This window comes from Monodelphis domestica, chromosome 1 (assembly GCF_027887165.1).
Source record: "Monodelphis domestica isolate mMonDom1 chromosome 1, mMonDom1.pri, whole genome shotgun sequence".
Classification (NCBI taxonomy): Eukaryota; Metazoa; Chordata; class Mammalia; order Didelphimorphia; family Didelphidae; genus Monodelphis; species Monodelphis domestica.
Window position 1 is genome coordinate 282,160,768 of NC_077227.1, and position 14,391 is coordinate 282,175,158.

Here is a 14,391-nt window from a genome sequence, read left to right on the forward strand (position 1 = left end):
TATCCATTTGAGGTTTATCTTGGCATATGGTATGAAATGTTGGTCTACACATATTTTTTGCCAGATTGTTCTCCATGAAGTTTTTGTCAAATAGTGCATTCTTACCAGTTTGGGTCTTTGTGTTTATAAACATTTTGTTACCTTACTTATGTATATTGACTACCTATTCTATTCCACTAATCAACCTCTATTTTTTAACTAGTACCAAAAGATTCTGACTATAATTGCTTTGTAGGATAGTTTGTGATCTGATACTGATAAGATTCCTTTTTCCTTACTATAATTTTTTTTCTTAAGATTCTTGAATATTTATTTCTCTACATGAATCTTATCTTTATCTCACCATATAAAGTAATTCTTTGGTAAATTGACTAGTACAGACTAAGTAAATTAATTTAGTTAACAGTAATTTTTTAAATTTGGTCCAGTCCCCCGTGAACAATTAATTTTTCTTCAATTATTTTAATTCTCCTTATTTCTATAAAGATTGTTTTTGTAGTTATATTCTCATTGTTCCTTGTGTATCTTGATATTTCTGTAAAGGATTCATAAATATTTTATAAATTCTATATTTATTATGAATTGAACTTTTCTATTTCTTCTTGCAGGCTTTTATTACTAAAATGCTAATAATTTATTTTGATTTATTTTGTAATGTTGCTGAATTTTTTTTTACACTCTTACCTTCCATATTAGAATCAATTCTGTATATTGGTCCCAAGGCAGAAGAACAGTAAGGAAGAGGCAATGGGAATTAAGTGACTTGCACAGGGTCATACATCTAGGAAGTAGCCGAGGCCAAATTTGAACCCAGGACCTCCAACCTACAGATCTGACTCTCAATCAACTGAGCCACCCAGCTGATCCCCTCATTTTGAAAAAAATACTTTTTAGTTGCCTTTTTAGGATTTTCTATGTAAACGTCTATTCCTGCAATTTCTTTTTTTCTTATTGTTGTAACTGTCATTTCTGTACAACATGATAAATAGTAGTAGTGATAATTCACATTTTTGCTTTATTCTGATCTTGATGGAAAGGTCTTTTGCTTTTCCTCTTTACATATAATGTTAGCTAGTGGTTTAAAATGAGTATTATTTACCATCCTGAGAAAAAGTCCATTTATTCTTGTGTTTTTTGATAGTTTTAACAGGAAGTGTTGCATTTGGTCACAAGCATTTTCACAATCTATTGATATAACCAGATGTTTTTTATTATTTCTGATATTAATATGGTGTTATATTTATGGTTTTCCTTATATTGAACACTGAATTCTTACTATAAATCCAACTTTGTATGATCTTTTTAAATGTTGTAAAAGTTTTGCTAATATTTTATTTAATACTTTTGTGTTGATGTTCATTAAGAATAATAGTCTACTTTTTCTTTTTGAACCTTTTATTTTGATTTAGATATTAAGAACATTTGTATCAAAGAAAGAGTTTAGATGGGTCTCATACTTTCCTATTTTTATAAATGGTTTATGTAATATTGGAATTAATTGCTCTTTGTATGTATGATAGAATTTGCTTGAAAATATATTAAGTTCTGGGATTTTCCCACCTTTGGGAACTGCTTGTTCAGTTTATTTTCTAATACTAGGAATATTGTTCTTGTTTTCACAAATACTCATCCACTTACTTAGTTGGAGAGCCAACCATGTTAGCACACTGTTCCCCTCAATAAATCCAAGTGGTTTCCTATCACTTTCAAGATCAAATACGAAATTCTCTGTTTGGCATTCAAAGCCTGTCATACTAGCTTTCCTGTAAGTCTTCTCACACCTTACCCCTCCCCCACTCCCAACCCATTTTTCACACAGTTATTGATAGCTCAGATTTCTTCTTGTGAAAACTGCCTATTTCTACTCTTTGGCCATTTATCTATGGGGGAATGGATGTTATTCATATAAAGTTGAATCAGTTCCCCCTATATCTTAGATATGAAATCTTCATCAGAGAAACTTGCTACAAAGATCCACTCCCTCACCTTAACTGTTTCTCTTCTAATATTAATATTGGTTTTGTTTGTGCCAAAAAGTACACACTCTAAAATTGTTTTTGCTACAACTCTATTTATCAAAGGACTCAAAACCAAAAAGAACTGCTAGCAAAGTCCTGAGGAATACTACTCTTAGTAAGAGACAGCCTCTCCATTTTACAGAAAATTAAAACTAAGGCACATAGAATAAAAAAGGCTTTGCTCTATACTCTTCAATGAGCACTTGGATGCAAAACTGCCCTAGAGGAACAAATTCTTTAGCTACTAGACCACAGGGAAAAAAGATCTTTTGCTTCTCTTATAAGAACCATCTATCCTTTTACTCATATTCAAGTCCCTTCCATCTCTCAAGTTCTAGTATTTTCTACATAATTTTTTGTCCTTCTTAAGTATGGGACTACCACAGTTTGATAGAGAGGTCAAAAAAAATTTGTTTTTCACATTGAGCTGAGGCTTCAAACAGTAAGTAGTCTATGAAAATTATCAGATCCTTTTTCTGGATCAGAAACAACATCCTTAAGCACAACAACCTAAACGCTTATACAAGATAAACAAATTGAAGCTGAAAAGACTTGTATGAACTGATACAAAATGAAGTGAGCAGAATCAGGGTGACACAAACCGTCATAAAAGCAAACAACTTTGAAAAACTTAAGAACTTTGATCAATACAATGCAATCAATTTATTTCATATGACTTATGATAAAGTATGTTAGTGAACTCCTGATAGAGTGATGGGCTCAGTGTGCAGAATGAGACATAGTTTTTGAACAAGACCAATACAATAATTTATTTTACTTGGCTATGCATTAGTTACAAGAGTTTTATTTTTATCTTTCTTTTTCCAGGTTGTGGAAGGGATACAAAATGGATTTTCCCCCCCACAAACACAAAAATAAACCACATTTGAAAATAAATAAATAATTTGATGCACTGTCCATTCAACTACATGTCAATCTGAGCAAGATGTACTTTTTGTCTACTGTACTTTTTCAAGATAATGGTTAAATCAACTCTTTTCACAATCCTGTGGATTTCACCAAGGAGTCTATGTAGTGTTCTGGGTCTCTATACTGTTAGAGCCTTGTCATCTGTGACTATGAAGATTCAGAGAACCTTGCCAATTAATAAGGAATCCTCTTTTTGCTTGGATTTTATGTAATACATCTTCTATGATACTACAGGCATCCACTAAAAACATTCTGTTAATTTGGGAAAACACTTTCTACCACCAAGGAACTCATATTATTGAAGGTAAACAACATGTGCACCAATAAATATAAAACATTGATAAATGCAAAATAATGTTGGAGTGGGAAGACAGTAATAGTACCTAAAGCATGAATCAAGAAAAGTCTCATGGAAGTAGCACCTCTTGAAAGAAGCTAGTGATTTAAGAATAAAGTCAAGAGGTTCAAGATCAGAGAGAGAGAAAGCAAATAGGTTAGAAGTCTATGAAGGGGAGAAAACAAATGTGAAATCAGTCTAGAAGATGGATGGGAACCAGATTGTGAGAAGCTTTAAATGCAAAACAAAGGAGTCTATATGTTGTTCTAAGGGCAGTTATTGGAGCATCTTAAATAAAGGGATGGCCTATGAAAGTGATGGTGAACCTTTTAGAACTGCAAACTGCAAGAAGGGAAAGGGAACAACCCCGACCTATGTCCCTCTGGCTTTCTAGTATTGAACTTTGGTGGGCTCTGTGCAGGGGCAATGGTGGGCGTGCCCACAGAGAGGGCTCTGAGTGCTCCCCCCACCTCTGGCATGTGTGCCATAGGTTTGCCAAACAGACCTAAGGCATTAAGTAAAAGCCATGCTAAGTAAGGGAGCAAAGCTCTGCAATTTGGAACAGAGTTATTTATAAAGAGAACTGTTTAGAAAAATTGAGTTAAAGGAGGTTAAAAATCCAGATGAGTTCATTCCAGGCATAAGATCAAGAACAGAACACAGGGAAAATAAGATAAAAAAGAACATAGCTAGTGACACTATAATCTGTAAGAATTGATTAGCACAATTTCAGGCACAATGAGTGAGTGGCCATCACCAGAAGGGTCTAGTCAAATGTTCCCACGGACTACAACACTGGCTAAACTGATGAGGTAGGCAATTATTAGAACAACAGTTTTTGGTAGAAACCAAAATAGCAGTGAGGAGGATCTAATACTACTCAGACAGTAAAGGATGGACTTTTTTCCTCCAGAGATCAAAAGGAGAATCAGGAAAATAAATTTGGCTTTGGGAAACAGAAAGTAAGATAAATTGGCAAAATTCAAAATCCCAAGTTGGACAATGGAACTGATAGAACAAAAAGGGAGAAAAATAAGAGACATCTGGGAGAGAGTCTTTAATGCATTAAAATAACATAAGTCTCTGTGTGATATATTTCAGCTGTCTATCATTTGTACCCTGAAATTCCTTCACAGTGTATTGTAGTAAAGTTGTACAATTAAATCCATCATTCAAGCTCTGGTACACTGGACAGAGTAGAAAATCCATTAGAGAAGAGAAAGTAGAAAAAATGTATGAACCCAAAGGGACCTGATGTTTGAAGAAAACTTCCCTAATCAGTTTTGAGTGTTAGAAGCCTTGCTTTGTTACAACCCCATTAAAATACCTTTAACTGTGCTCAAACAGAAAACATCTATACTTCTTGAATATAATTTTTCTCCTAGATCTATTATTTCACTGATGTAGAGAACTGTGGTGTGGAAACTCCCTCTACAATAAAGATGAACAAGATTCTTAAGGATGCCTAGGGCACTCTACAGTCACACAGCTAGTATATATCAGAAGTAGTGCTTGAGATATTTTTGGTTCCAAGGCTAGCCTTCAGTGAATTATGCTAGACTGTACTGGGGAAGTAGTGAGGTTGGGGGAAAATCAGAAATGCTTAGAAAATACACATGGTCTTCTAGTCTATAACAAATAAATTAACACATAAAGAGTTTTGCAAACCTTAAAAGGCAATATAAATGCTAGCTAGCTATTATTATTATGTAGTCCAACACCATCCATAAATGGCAAAACAAATCACCTTACCACGTGTTAAAATTTGAAACTATCTGCTCTCCTTCATAGGAAAAAGGGCTGGTTTTTTGTTTTTTGTTTTCACACAGAATGAGGTTCTGGCTCTTCAGAGACAGTTTTCTTCTCTTGCCTTCTTGTAGACTGACATCTGGACTGAAGAGACAGAGTACCTTTAGGAAGTATTATAGAAGTAATAAAACAGAATCCTCTAATGACAACTAGCAGTTTATGTGATTAATAGACTTTCTGAACATGGTGTATCATGGGACTAGGAAGACCTCAAATATGAAATTTTGAATAGGGGCTAGGGAGAATTAACAGGATACTAGGAAGCAATTTCCTGATCCCCAACAGCAGCAAGACATTAAAAGGAACATGGGTAAAGTGAATAAGGAGATGTCTCGTCACTGGTGAACATCTTAATCCCCAGTCTTTTATCCTATATGACAAAGGGATACACTTTCTACAGCAGGAAATATGGCCTTTGAGCCATAAATTTCCCCTATGTGTAGACATACATAGCTTGTTTTGAAAAGTTTCATGAAATAAGCTATAGTACAACACAGTTCTCTGTTTCCAGATGTCAAATAATATAAAATTGTCTTCTCTGGTAGGAATCCATGTCATGCCTGATTGCACATACTAGGCCACTTAGTATCTCTGCAGAGGTGGACATATTGTAGAGAGATGAACCCAAGGAATTGAAGCTGGCTGCAAATCATCAGGATTTCAGCCACTTTTCAATAGTAAATCTAAAGTAACCATATGCCCCAGACTGTCTAGATTTATAAATGATTACAGACACCTGGATTGGACAATCATAAAGTGTCAAACAATCCCTGAGGCTTTGGGCAATCACTTGCCCTTAAGTGGCAGAGTAGACAAGAACTTAAAGAGTACACAACTGGAACTTAGGTCTCTAGCATTTAGACCTACAAAGAATTCCTTCTTCCAGATATTCTTGGCAGGAAGAACGGATTTTCATTTCCTACTCTCTGACCATGTTCACAATAGCTTTTAACTAATACTTCCATTCTGGGGCCCCAGTGACCTAACTAGTGAATGCCACACCTGGTTATTTCAGGAACATTCAAGCCATGCTTCCCTTCATCCATCTATTCCCCAGTCATCTCATTTACAATCTAGTTAGCCAGCTCAGCACAGCCTACCCCTAGCCCTACCACCTCATATCCTCCCCCCGCCCCATCCCTAATTTTGGACCACAGTCAAATAAACTTTTCCACTGTTCTTGGAAAGAGTACATCAGTCTACTTCCCTTCCAAAGGGCTCTTCTATGTAGTTGTCTCCCACCCCACCCTACCCCAAATCAATCAGAATGTTAAGTCCATTGTGGGAAGGGACAAGTTTTATTTTTCTATTTGTGTACCAAATGCTTAAAACAGTGTTTGGCAAAAACTAAGTGCTTTTCCATTCATTCATTTTCCAAGATAAAAAGAGATTAATGATGGGCTCAACGAACTAAAACAAAACCATGACTGGACTTTAGGATATGAAATCTAATCCATGTCTGCCTATGAATCTGTTTCTTCATCTGGCAAATTTTTATCACTGGACTAAAATGATCCCATCTAAACATGAACTTTCCAGAATTTTGACACAAATCCTCAAACTTTTATGACTTCAACAAAAACTTCTTCCTCTTTGGAATCTATCTTCCCAATTTTCTGGCCTATACTCTTCTACATATATGTGGCATGGTACTTTCTAGGTTTGCTCTCCTGCCTCAGCTCCTATCTAGAGCCAGCTCCTTCATTGGTTGAAACCCTGCTTATCTTTAAAATCTCATTCAACCCCTAGTCACCTCAGCTAGAAATGACATCTGTTTTCTATGAACTTTTTTTATTATAATCATTGAAACATATTGCTTACCTCCCCTACTAGAATGTAAGCTTCTTAGAAAGCAGGAACTATTATATCTTACTTAACTTGTTCTACCACAGCCCCTAACACTACTATTCTCCTAGATTAATACTTTTGTTTTTATATTACCTTTCTTTTCAAATATGTCCCCTATCTTCCTTCCATTGAGTTTTCCCTTTTAACAACAATTCAAAAGAAAAAAAGTTCAAGAAAAACAATTGACATATCTACCAATAATAACAAAGGTACACAGGATTTCACACTCATGCAAAGATAGAAATGGATTTTCTCAACTCTTCTTCAGGACTTTCAGTTTCATTTCTATTGTTGTATTCATTATATAGATTGTTTCCTGGTTCTATTTACTTTATTAATCAGTTCATATAAATCTTCCAATATTTCTGTCTTTCTTACAGACAGCAATAGTCAGTGTCTGAAGCAAAATTCTCTCTCCAATGTGGCTTTTTTTGACATCATTTCTCAGGGACCTGGAGGTCAAATACCACTGAGTAAATTCAGGTACAGATGAGCCTCACAAGAGGAAGTTAAAGAACCAAGGAACAAATGAGACAGAAAACTGATTCCACAGGCACTGGCCCCCTGGGCAGCCCAGACAAATTAATAAACTATGATTGGTTCCTGAGATATGATGTGTGAGAGCTAATGGGTGGAGAAAAAAGCTTTTAAGTTCAGACCAGGAGAGAGTCTTGGTCTGTATGCACATGAAGAAGCAGAGGAGACCCTGGCTGGATTGTAGCTACAGGACCATTATGGCAGCCAATAGATTAGAAAGCTAAGTATCATCTCTCTTCCTCTCTCCTACTTTTCTACTCTCTTTACTACTACTACTATTACTTTTGATTCAATAAAGTTATTAAGCTACAGCCTCATAATTTTAAAAATTACATCAGTCTTCAACATAGTCATCTACTTTTTCTAGTTCTCTGCTCCCACAAAACAGTAGTATAGTGTTTATGCAAAGTACATGATATAAATATTTGCTTATTTTTCCAAGGATGTCAGAAGTCTAAAATTAAACAATGGGAATCAAGGTATTTAGACAGTCCAGCAATTATGTCTCACCACTTTATAGAATAAAATTATAGACCTAATCCAGCCTAGCTTTACTCTTGGGAAACCACAACTTTTATAAGCCCTTTTCAGGGCAAACCAAAGCTCCTTGAGAGGAGGGATCCTAAGCATCACAGTGCCTTTTACACAGTAGGCACTTAATTAATATTGTTGTGGCACTGAACATTCTTTTATTCTAGATACATTTTGAGTATCATGTGGATACTCTAAGTAACAAAATAGCTGAACATAATTTTGATACCAACTGGATATCTACTTTTCATTAAAAAAAAAAAACCCTTGAATAGGGGAAGAAACACATAAATTAATCAATATTCATTCATTAAGTGCCAACTCTGTGCCAGGCTCTCTCTCTCTCTCTATATATATATATATAGATATATTACTTTAGAAGTGACAGCCTTCAATATTAATTCCCGAGCTGTTTGGTTTTTTATTTTAGGGGGGAAGAAGGACACAACAAAGTAAGAAGATGTAAATAGCAAGGAAAAGATACTTGACCTCTGAAGGCATAGACTTTGGTCCTAGAAATTTTCTTGATAACGTAGATCTTTTTCTTTTCATGGAGACAAATAATACACCTACAAATTCTACTACTCATCTATGGGCCTAAAACTGACAAGTCAATTAAAATTAGAGAGAATACTTTTAACATTAGAAATATTAATTTTCAATGTAGCAGTAAGAAAAAATGGGTCAAATGGGACTCAATTTTCATTTTTTACCCTGAGTAAGTGGGCAGCATGGTCAGGTCTTGAAGGTAGTAAGGACGCATATGAACTTAACCCTAAGAGATACCTATTGCCTTGAGACACTCCTTTGCCTTGGCACCACTGCAACTGAGATGAACTAAGCACCTATGGCAGAATGAAAGAAACAGAAGCTCTCTATATCCACTACTATAACTTCAACTCTATCAGATCCTAGTTTTTCTACCCAGACCCTATTTACTCTTGGCTACCATGCATTCCAGTCCTCTGGACTATATGTATCAACTTTTAAGGAATGGGAAAATAAATTCAGTTTATAGGACTTTATGATCAAATTGATTGGAATGCACACATTCTGGAAATTGAATTATAAACGCAAACTCTTAGTTGCACAGAGGTTCTAGATAAAGAGGATCATTAACTCAAGAGAAATCTAAAAAGCTTTTATTTAATCTAATAAAGCAATCCCAGAATTGCAAATATTTAAATTTATAAATGATCCTAAAGAAAAATAAGGCAGAAAAAAGTCTGATTTCAGAAATTCTAGCCTGGGATTCCATAGGGGAAAATATTTGGAAATTCCAAATACTTAGGAAATTCAATAACTTTAAATGTGTTATATGTAGATAAAGAACATGTTAAAGTTCAGTTAATATTGCCCACGATTATCTACCTCATTGGTTGGAATATAGCTTATACCCCTAAAATGAGATGCCATTGAAAGGGAAATTATATTCATATATACAATAAAAAATAATCATAAAAGGCTTTAGAAAGTTTTGCCTTTAAACAATAAAAGCTTCTATAGAAAAATGCTCTCAGAATTTCAAAAGTAAAATTAAAAACTTTTGGAACACAATCTCCCTATAAGGACTGTATTACTTAATACCTTCTTTGAAAAAGCTCAAGGAGGCAACTGGGTAGCTCAGTGGGTTGAGAGCCAGGCATTGAGATGGGTCAAATCTGACCTCAGATACTTCCCCAGCTGTGTGACCCTGGACAAGTCATTTAACCCCCATTGCCTAACCCTTACCACTCTTCTGCCTTGGAACCAATACACAGTATTGATTCCAAGAAGGAAAGTATAGGTTTAAAAAAAAAAGAAAAGAAAGAAAAAGCTCAAGGCACTTTACTGTCCAAATTTTAATTACCTATACTGAAACAAAAAGCATAAGTCATCTTAAAGCCTTAAAACCTTTACCTTTCATCTTGGAATCAATACTGTGTATTGGTTCCAAGGCAGAAGAGTAGTAAGGGTTAGGCAATGGGGGTCAAGTGACTTGCCCAGGGTCACATAGCTGGGAACTGTCTGAGGCCAGATTTGAATGTAGGACCTCCCATCTCTAGGCCTGGCTCTCAATCCACTGAGCCCCCAAGAAACTTGCTTTTATAATTTGAATCAAAACAAATTTGCTTAGATCAACACACTCTGAGGAAGTAGAGAGTATTCACAAATACAGACTTTCTACTAAGATAGCCACCTTAAATAGGCAGCAGACCACTCAGCTCCCATGGTAACTGGGAAAGTCGCTTCACCTCCGTCTCCTCAGATTTCTCTTCTGTAAAATGAAGATAATCTTAGAGCCTACCTCCCAAGGTCTTTATGAGGATAAAAAATGCCATGGAAATGATATTTATTAATATTACAGCAGGAGTTTTGATAATGTACCCTAGGTAGAAAGGGACTTCAAACAGTTGCAACAGTTTAGGTGGGAAACACCTGAACGAAGGTAGAAAAAGACCAGAAGCAAGACATGTTATGTACTGAGACTGGCAAATGACTGCATACATGGCTAAGGAAGAGTAAGAAGTTGAGGATGATGACAAGGTTAGAAACCTCAGAGTCTGAGAGAATGCTGGTGCCTTTGCCACAATTAGGAAATTTGGAAGAACAGTGAGGTTAAAGGAAAAATAATGAATTATCATTCTCCAACTAACAAATGGTCAAAGGATATGAAAAGGCAGTTTTTTGTTTTTGCTTTTTTTTTAAACCCTTACCTTCTGTCTTCGAGTCAATACTGTGTATTGATTCCAAGAAAGAAGAGTGGTAAGGGCTAGGCAATGGGGGTCAAGTGACTTGCCCAGGGTCACACAGCTGGGAAGTGTCTGAGGCCATATTTGAACCCGGGACCTCCTATCTCTGGGCCTGACTCTCAATCCACTGAACTACCTAGCTGCCCCTGAAAAGGCAGTTTTAAAGAAGAAATTCAAACTAATAACAGTCATTTGAAAAAAATGCTCTATTTAAATGCATAATAGAGAAAGTAACTCTGAGGTTCTATCTCACACCCATCAGCTTAAAAAAAGGACAATAAAAGGAAAATGATAAATGTTGGAGGGGCTGTGGGAAAACAAGCACATTAAGATACTGCTGATGGAGGGGGCAGCTGGGTGGCTCAGTGGACTGAGAGTCAGGCCTAGAGATGGGAGGTCCTGGGTTCAAATATGGCCTCAGACACTTCCCAGCTGTGTGACCCTGGGCAAGTCACTTGACCCCCATTGCCTAGCTCATACCACTCTTCTGCCTTGGAGCCAATACACAGTATTGACTCCAAGATGAAAGGTAAGGGATTAAAAAAAAAAAAGATACTGCTGATGGAGCTGTGAATTGTTCCCACCATTCTAAAAAACCATTTTAGGCCTCTGCCCAAAAACTCACCAAAATGTGTACACCCCCTTGTACCAATACTAGACACCTTCCCACAGGGATCATAGAAAAATGACCCATATATACAATATTTATAGTAGTTCTTTTTAGTAGAAGCAAATAACTGGAAACTCAGGGAATGTCTAACAATCAAGAAATTGTTAAAAAATTATGGAATAATTATAAGAAATGACTAAAAAGGAATAATTTTAAAGAAAACTGGTAATACATATGAACTGATGTAGAATAAAGAGAGCAGAACCAAAAATTTATTCAAAAACAGTAACATAAATGAATGCACTTTTGAATTTAAGAGTTCTAATCAGTGAAATAAATCTAATCACTGAAATAATCAATGAAATTGGATGATATGCCATGCTAATCATCTCCTGATGGTGAGGTGACAGACTCCAGATGGAGAATGAGACATATATTTCTGGACATGGGTCAATGCAAAGATTTGTTCTGCTTGACCACAGTAATTTAATTATAATCTCTATGCAAATGATTCTCTAATGTATCTACCCTGCCTCAAACTCTCTGCTCAGCTCTAAACTTACATATCTGCCTTTTAGACATCTCAAATTGGTATCATCTTAAATTCAACATGTCCAAAATAGAACACATTATCTTTCTCCCTAAATCCTCCCTTACTCTGACCTTCCTTATTACTGTAGAAAGCAATATCATTCTCCCAGCCCTTCAGTTCAGGCTCACAACCTAGGAGTCATCCTGAATACCACACTATCTCACAACACCACCACCCCCCAAAAAAAAAAAACAATCTGTTGCAGAAGCCTATCAATTTGCCTTTCAAATATGCCCCCTTCTCTCCCCTGACACTGTTCATATTCTAGTGCAAATTATTATCACCTCACACCTGAATTACTACAATAGTCTACTAGTAGGTCAGCCTGCCTCAAGTCTCTTTCCACTTCAATCCATCCTCCATTCAGGCACTGAAAGGATTTTCCTAAAGTACATATCCGATCTTGACACACAGATAATCCACAACTCAATAAAATCCTACTGCTCCAGGATCAAATACAAAATGCTTTATTTGGCATTCAAAGGCCTTCACAACCTTACTTTCTCCTCCTTTTCAAGTATTCTTATACCTTACTCCCCCCCAAAGCTGCTCTTCAATCAAATTATTTTGCTGTTGGTCAGTATTTCAGTCATATCTAACTCTTTGTGATTCCACTTGGGGCTTTTTGGACAAAGATACTGGAATGGTTTGCCATTTCCTTCTCCAGTTCATTTTACATGTGGAGACAATGAAGACTAAAAGGGTTAAGTGACTTACTCAGAATTACACAGCTAGTTGGAAAGTAGGGACACTAATTCATTGCTGGTGGAGTTGTGAATTGATCCAACCATTCTGGAGGGCAATTTGGAACTATGCCCAAAGGGTGATAAAAGACTGTCTGCCCTATGATCCAGCCATAGCACTGCTGGGTTTGTACCCCAAAGAGAGAATAAGGAAAAAGACTTGTACAAGAATATTCATAGCTGCCCTCTCTCTGGTGGCAAAAAAATGGAAAATGAGGGGATGCCCTTCAATTGGGGAATGGCTGAACAATTTGTGGTATATGTTGGTGATGGAATACTATTGTGCTAAAAGGAATAATAAAGTGGAGGAATTCCATGGGGACTGGAACAACCTCCAGGAAGTGATGCAGAATGAGAGGAGCAGAACCAGGAAAACATTGTACACAGAGACTGATACACTGTGGTACAATCGAAGGTAATGGACTTCTCCATTAGTGTCAATGCAATGTCCCTGAACAATCTGCAGAGATCTAAAAAACACTATCCACAAGCAGAGGATAAACCATGGGAGTAAAAACACGAAGGAAAACCAACTGCTTGACTACAGGGGTGGAGGGGATATGACTTTGGAGAGACTCTAAATGAACACTCTAATGCAAATACCAACAACATGGAAATGGGGTCGAATAAAGAACACATGTGATACCCAGTGGAATCGCACGCCATCTATGAGAGAGGTGGGGGGGAGGGGGAAGGGAAGAAAAGAAAATGATCTTTGTTTCCAATGAATAATGTTTGGAAATGACCAAATAAAATAATGTTAAAAAAATAAAAATAAACTGCCAATTCAAATCTGAAAAAAAAAAGAATTACACAGCTAGTGTCTGAGGTTGGATTTGAACTCAAGTCTGCCTGACTCCAGAGATCTGATGCTCTATCCACTTCACCACCTAGCGACCCAATCAAATCGTTCCTTTTCATTTATATAATAGCCAAAGGTATCAAGGCTCTTAAAATAACAAAAATAATAAAAAATAAAAGGGATCTAATAAAATCAAATTTCTCTTCTATGGGACAATCTCAAAGGGTCAACATAACAATCACTGTAGATCCTTGAAATATTACAAGCTGCCAAGAAGAAGTCATTCAGATACAATAGAAATACAGTGAGGATAACACAGGATCTGGCTGCATCTACACTAAAGGACTGAAAGGCATAGAATATGATATTCCAGAAAGCAAGAGAGCTAGATCTACAACTAAGAATCAACTACCCAGAAAAACTGAATATATTCTTATAGGGGAAAGTATGATCATCTAATAAAATAGAAGAATTCAAAGCATTTATAAAGAAAAGACCAGACCTGAACAGAAAATTTGATGCCCAAACACAGAACTCAAGAGCATTATCAAAAGGTAAATAATTAAGAAAGGGGGAAAAAAACAAAAACAAAAAACCCACAACATTTTTTTTAAGAGACCCAATAAGTTAAAATGATATGTATCCCAATAAGAAAAGAGGACATTGATAACTCTTAAAAATTGTTGTTATCACCTGGGAAGCTAGAAGAATTATACTGAGAAGGAACAGTGACAAACTGTATAGGATGAAATGGGAAGACATAAATATATAGATATATGTATGCATAAATATATATGTGTGTGTATATATATATATATATATAAATAGAGATTTTAAAAAGAGGTTAATATTTAGAGAAATGGGAAAAGAAACAAAATGGGATAAATTTATATATTACAAAG

General features: G+C 35.9%; 1 protein-coding gene across 3 annotated transcripts in view; it reads right to left on the reverse strand.

Annotated features, from left to right (window-relative positions):
- The window catches only part of DCAF5 (DDB1 and CUL4 associated factor 5), a 199,848-nt gene that overhangs the window by 170,966 nt on the left and 14,491 nt on the right, over positions 1–14,391 (reverse strand). The window contains exon 1 of one of the 3 annotated variants that reach the window (XM_007473097.3): positions 5,038–5,588. The exons of the other annotated variants lie outside the window; for them this stretch is intronic. The gene's annotated coding sequence lies outside the window, so the exon portion shown is untranslated. Of the gene's footprint in view, positions 1–5,037; positions 5,589–14,391 lie in introns of those variants that run through there. 3 annotated transcript variants of the gene reach the window in all.